The following is a 6,962-nucleotide window of genomic DNA, read 5'->3' on the forward strand; positions in this document are numbered from 1 at the left end:
AGAGTCTTGCTCTGTTGCCCAGACTGGCCTGCAGTGGCATGATCTTGACTCACTGCAGCCTCCGCTTCCCAGGCTCAAGGGATTCTCCTGTCTCAGCTTCCCAAGTAGCTGGGATTACAGATGCATACCACCATGCCCAGCTAATTTTTTAATTTTAGGAGAGACCAGGCTGGTCTTGAACTCCTGACTTCAGGTGATCCACCCACTTTGGTCCCCCAAAGTGCTGGGATTACAGGCGTGAGCCACTGCACCCAGCCTTGGAATTTACTGTTTTCAGAGAAGGTCTTGCTTGAAAATCCAAATAGTTTGAAAATTGATGAGGACGATAGTTGCTGACACTAAGATGGAGTCCTAATTAGCTATGGAGGAAACATGGGCATTTTAGGGACCACTCACTTAAAGGTTAGTGGTCAGAACCACTAATCTTTTGGTTCTGAGAGGAAAATCCTCTCCAAATACCTTGTGTCCACGACTGTGAGTGATATATCCTGGTCTGAACAGCCATGGATTTGACCTGATGGCCTTTCTTTTTTTATTTTTTGAGATAGGGTCTTGCTCTGGTGCCCAGGCTGGAGTGCAGTGGTGTAGTCACGGCTTGCTGCAGCTTCTACTCCCTGGGCTCAGATTATCCTCCCACTCCAACCTCCCGAGTAGCTGGGACTACAGGCATGCACCACCATGACTGGCTAGTTTTTGTATTTTTTTGTAGAGATGGCATTTCACCATGTTGCCCAGGATGGTCTCGAACTCCTGATCTTGAGCCATGGCTTTTCTTGCCATCACCTTGATTTTAATTGTTTTTATTATACTCATTGTTTCTCAGGAAAAGAAATACACTATGAAAACACTTTCCCATATTTCAATCTGAGAAGCTTGGTTGGTAATTGTGATCAGAAGTATCTCTTGGATATAAAGTACATGCCAAGTTGAACCGGGTTTCCTCCTGCTTCATCCTCACCTGGGCAGTCTCACTGCTGAGATCCTCAGTATGAGATCTCCAGCTGTCAGAAGTGAAGCAGAGTGACAGGCCTTAGGTAGCCTGGTCACAGCGAGAGCATGGGGGGTGAGGAGGTACGACTTCCAATCCCAACGGTGCCTAGACATGTCTGAGCACCCTTGGAAAACTCATTTCCAATTCCTGGACCTTGGTTTCCTCATCATAAAGTCAAAAGATTCAACCAGATGCCATGTATCTGTATCTTTATTCCCCAGCTATCACTGTCCGTAGCATGGACAGTCCTATCCCGGCCAGCACCTCTGGAGCTGTTACTGAGTGTGGACTGCGTGCCAAGCCCTGTACTAACACTTTCCACACTCTGTCTCACTGCTCCCAGGAAGTAGGGCCTGTCTCATCCTAGGGGAAATGGAGGTTCAGAGGTTGGGTGACTTTTTTTAGGGTCTCAGCTGGTCACTCAAGAGCTAGGTTAGAATTCAGTTGCGCCTGAGCTCACTGAATAAAAGCATTAAGGGGAACTGGCTTTATTAGCAATGAGCCCCGGTGGAAATGTCAGAGTGGAGATGGAGTAAGATACCTGGAAAGCTTAAGGAGAGAGAGCTCGAGAGGCACACAGAGAGAGAGACAGAGAGAGAAACCCCTAGTTTTTTGGGTAAGAGACACATACCCTTCTCTGCCCTGGCTCAGGGATGGCCATGGCTGTCATGGCTTTCTGGCCAGCAGAAAGGGATAACCCTGTGGTCACCCAGGAGCAGTGGTGGGTGATGGCACTCCATGAAGAAACCTTTGCCCTCTGGCTGGTAATAAAATAAAGCTTCAAGTAAGGTGACACAGAACAGAAGAAAGAATTGCAGCAAGGTTATCCTGAGAAAAGCAGAGCAGGTCTGTCTGTTGGCCGTGGGAGGATGGAGCCCCAGCTCTCGCTAACCTGCCCGGCTCGTCCGGAGTTATCGTGAAGGCAGGAGGGAGGATTTTGAGCAGGAGGGGAATTGAAACCATTTGGTCTTGGGGCTGAGATTGTGTTTTATGTATTTGGCGAAGACATTTTCAGTCATTACTTGAATTAACCCTTGCTGGGAGCACAAAGAACAAACCATGCACTTCGTCCTTTGCTGCGGAAAGAGGAGGCGTGCAGGGAGCAGGCACACTCCCTTTGCACGCTGACCCCGGCAGGAGAGTGGAGGGTCCACTTAAGGCCCGGGGCCTCACAGAGCTCCATCAAGGACACCCGGACATCTTCTTGCCTTTCAAGAGATAACAATACTGTGTCCCTGCCGCTGGAAGGTGGACTCCATGTGTAATGGTTGCAAAGACGCTGCTCTCCCATTTGCCTCTCTGAGTGACTTGCTGTCCTCTCTTTTGTTTCCCCAAAACAGAACCCCCCTTCAACCCCCACACCATAATCTACCTCCTCACCAACAATAAAAACAAACTGAACCGGGAATGGTTGTACTTTGAGGCTCTGTAGGAAGGTTTGGGTCAGCACTGCCTACTCCATGTGGAAGTCTAAGTGCTTTCATGGAGGTGGCAGGCCCAGGTGTCCAAGCTGTGGCAGGGCTGAGAACATCAAGCCCGTTGTGGGGGCACTAGAAATGCCAGCAGCACACACCGTAGCAATGGATAGTGACTAAAAAGCAGACAATGGAAATAATAAGTTCCCAGAGCAAGACTCTTGGGAGAGTGATTTATTCATAGCATTGTCAATAAGCATCAATAGAAGAAAGGGAAACTTGTGGGTAGAGTTTTTTTTTTTTTTTTTTTAAGAAATTTGATCTTTAATGAAATCTGTAAACCTCTTCACCAACTGGAGACCCTCCGGGAGTGAGGGGCTTGCAAAACTCTGTTAAGAGTCTCCCCAGTTGCATTCTTGGATTTTCTTTTTTCTTTCCTCTCTTTTGGAACAAAGCCTTAACAATTTTTATGATTTGTAACATATATTGATCAGATGTGGGTAAAAAATCTCAAAACCGTTCCCTCGGGTTGACTGTCTTGCTTATCGTTCCTTTCTGAAAAATGAAACTTATGCATGCCAAACGTTGGGGCAAAATAATTAAGAGTGATATTTCAGAGAAAACCACAATGACAGATGAAAAATCCAAGGCTGACAGCCAGTGTCTGCAGAGGAGGAAACAGCAGATACTGACCATGAGGTGGCATCTGTGGCCAGTGGGCTGCTACGGAAATCGAGTAGAGTGGTCTCAGGCCGGTCACTGAGGGCGCTGCAGCTGGATTAGCAGAGATCACATCTGTGTGTGTGCTGGGCATTATTTTCTTTTAATTCAGCTAAAGAATTAGCTGCACCTTGATTGACAGAGAAACACTGAAACATCATTGTTGAACAGAGATAAATACCGGAGCTCTGGTCTCTTTCTTTGAAGGTGGCAGGGGTGGTGGGTGAGAGGGAGCTGAGGGTGGGCTGTGTGGTCTTGTTAATAGGGAGAAGCATCCCCAGACAGGGGCCTTCCTCCCGCAGCACAGCTGTATGATGCTGTTTCTCAGCTTCACACTAAAATGTATGACTGGTGCTCTGCACTAGTCATGGAGCTAAGCTTGGTGTGCACCTTTATTGAAACCTCACAACAGCTGTAAATAGCTCTAACTATCCCAGGGCTACAGGTGAGAAAAATGAGGTTTAGAAATACTGAGCAGCCTCTTTGAGGCCTCCCAGCTGTGATCAGTGAAGGTGGGATGAGGCTCAGGTGGGCGCTCTACTCCCCTGCTGGGGTTGGCCTTCACAGAGCTCCCCCATCCACAACCTCTCTGTATTTAAGGCAGGGTTTTCAAAGCCAAACTGAGCGCAGGCAGCCAAGCAGCGGCTCAGCCCCCAGGCTATGATTCCATAGTTGTCTCAAGAACTTGATGTGTGCCTGGGTCACCAATACCAGAACAGGGATGTGGGCAGAAGGCCCAAGGGTGAGAATGCAACTTTCCTTCCTTTTCTTTTTTAGGATTCAGTGGCGTTGGGGGGAGGGGGTGGCTAGAGTTTTTCCAGTGTGGGAGGAAGGTGTTGGGCTCTAAACTAGATTGCAAGCATGGAAACTCTGTAGGAGTATGTATATCAGAATGAAATATCATGATTAATAGAACTATTAGAAACCGGAACAATTATTTTGTTCTTGTCTTGCATTTTTTGGACAACATTTTCCATTTACACAAAACTTTGTATTGCAATGGATGAGACTTGAAATTTTGTAGAATTGATCTGGAAAGAAGTATGCAGAGCTGTATTCCCGTCCCTGGAAGGTGATCCTTGAGGCCACAAAATCCTTCCACTTAGGCACAGCACCAACTGGCCCTCACACGTAGCAGCCATGTTATCCATTTGTTATTTCTTTTTAGTCCCAGTGGTATTGAGGGCTTTAGCCTTAGCATTAAAGGAATGATTCTTTTTGTGGTCTTGGCTTTTGAAGGAGTTGACTCCATCGGTTGCGAACTGAGAGGGGATTGTGAATGACTTGAGAGGGGTATGAATAGATTGTGTGCTAGAAAATAATGGGCTTGCTAACCATGACCCAGCTGATCTGTAACACATTCCAAATTGTGCATTCACTTCTTTGCCAAGATTGGAAGCTGGTATTTACAAATCTTCATAAATGATAAAGATGTGGTTCAAAAGAAGCAGCTATGCTATACCTCAATGTAGATCTTCCCAGTGTGGACTGGTTCAGGGTCCAGTAAGTTAGGATGGGATCACTGGGCCAGCTTACATCTGCGCTTCCACATTTCAGCCCACATTCCAGCCCTTAGATACACAGCAAGGAATACTCACAGGAACCCTCATCCATCAGCCTGCTTCTGGAACACTCCAAATAGTGAGGAGGGGGGCAGAGGGAAGGGTCTGGGCAATACCAGCTCAGGGGACAGCTCTCCTGCAATGCTGATGTGCTGCCTCTGAAGGCAAATGCCATGTGGATTCCAGGGGTTGTGTCATCATTGGGAGGCCACCATCCTATAGGCACTGCTTAGAGTAATGGCTAGAAACCCAATACAGATGGTTTTCTTGACTGACAAGTGTGCCCTTGAGACATTGTCACTAAAGGGAAAACCTTTTTGCTAGAGCTCATTCTCATTCAGTTTTATAGAATAAAGAGCAGGACTTGAGGCTGGGATTGAATCAAACTTTCTAAAGAATGTGTGGACCTCTTGAAAAGAACATCATTTATAGTTGGAATTTTGTGTTTTTGGTCATTTCTGTGAAAATTTGAGGTTAGTCTTTTTATTAGTAATGTGGTATCTCTGGGGTGGAGTCAAACAGCATCCCACGTTCTCCTCTGGAAGGTACAGTTTACCTGCTAGGTGGATGGATTACGTGCCCTGGATTTGAATTCCCTAAGAATATGTCTCCAGAAATGAACCCAGTCTTGCAGAAGCTGTCTTTGGTAATATGCAGAGGCAACCTGGGTCTGTGTTAGTAGGAGGTGGTGTCTTGCAGAGGTGGAGAGCTTGGGCCAAATGGCAGCTCCACTACTAATCGGCAGTGGGAGCTTGTCAAGGTGCCTACAGTTTTGTACCTTAATATCCTCATCTGTAAAATGGAATGATGATGCTCAACTATGTTTTACAGGCTTATTGTGAAGATTGAACAAGTTAATACATATCAAGGGCATAGACCACCGCCTGACACGTGGCATGCACTCAACTGTGCTAGTGAGCGGTGCTGCTGAAGGAGCTATGAGTTCTGACACACAGGAGAATTGTGTGCTGGACTTCCAGGGTTGCACACTTGCCTTCTGAAATCTGCCTAATATCTTTCTCTAGTCATCTTCAGTCCAGTCAGTTCTGTGCATGCACATTTCTTCCTTTTGTGTTATCAGGCAGGAATTGAAGATGGTTCAAAACTATGAGAGGAGGCAAGTGTGATAAAGTTTTCCATGTGGACAAAGTCAGCCCTTCTAAATGTCTCTCTCTCTCATACTCAGAGTAGCAGCTGCTCCATTTCAGCAAGACCAAGCACTTGATTCCTGGAAAAAGTGATAAGAGAGGAATCCGGTCTTGCTTTTTGACTTTGCTTGCAGGTTCTGCTCAGACTCACTCTCACCTGGACTGCTTTTTATGCACACTTCTTCTGGAAGTTTCTGGATGACCTCTCTTGCCTTCCCTTCCAAATGCTTTCTTTGGTAAAGCTTTTGACACACACAGTAAACAGTGCATACACTATGATGAATTATTACAGAATTAACATACTTGTCTATATCCCACCTAAATACATATTAAACATTGCAAGCACTCAATATGCTCCCTCATGCCTCCTCATAAGCATGACCTCCTTCAGCGTTAGCCAGTATCCTGACTTTTCTCACAATAGATTAATTTTTGGCTGTTTTAAAACTATGTGTAAATGTAACCACACAGTTTCATTCTTTTGAGCTTGGCTTCTTTTGCTTAATACTCTGCTTGTGAGATTTCTCCACAATGTTGATAGCGGTAGCTCTTTCTTTTCCTTTGTTGTATAAGGCTCCATTGTGTAGATTTTATCCATGCATTCTATTCATTCATTCACTCTTTTCTGATGGACATTTGGGTTATGTTCAGTTTTTGACTACCATGAACAATGCTACTATGAATATACCTTTTGGTGACTGTATGTAGGCATTTCTGTTGAGTCTGCGCCTAGGAGTAGAACTGATAAGTATAAGGTATGCAACTGTTCAGCCTTAGTAAATGCTGTCTAATAATTGTCAAAAGTGCTTGAACTAACTTATATCCCACCAGCAGTATATGAGTATTCCTTTGCTGAACATCCTCACCAACACTTGGTATTTTTAGTTTATTTTCTGGAGTGTGTGTGTAGTAGTATCTCATTGTGGCTTCAGTTGTATTTCCCATCCAAGTACTAACCAGGCCCGACCCTGCTTAGCTTCCGAGATCAGAGGAGATCAGGCACGTTCAGGGTGGTGTGGCCATAGACAGCTTCAGTTGTATTTCTAGGATGATTAATAATGTCCTGTACCTTTTCATTTGTAGCTGTTTGGATATCTCCTTTTTTGAAGGGCCTGTTTACATTATT

Source organism: Cebus imitator, unplaced genomic scaffold (assembly GCF_001604975.1).
Source record: "Cebus imitator isolate Cc_AM_T3 unplaced genomic scaffold, Cebus_imitator-1.0 Scaffold222, whole genome shotgun sequence".
NCBI lineage: Eukaryota > Metazoa > Chordata > Mammalia > Primates > Cebidae > Cebus > Cebus imitator.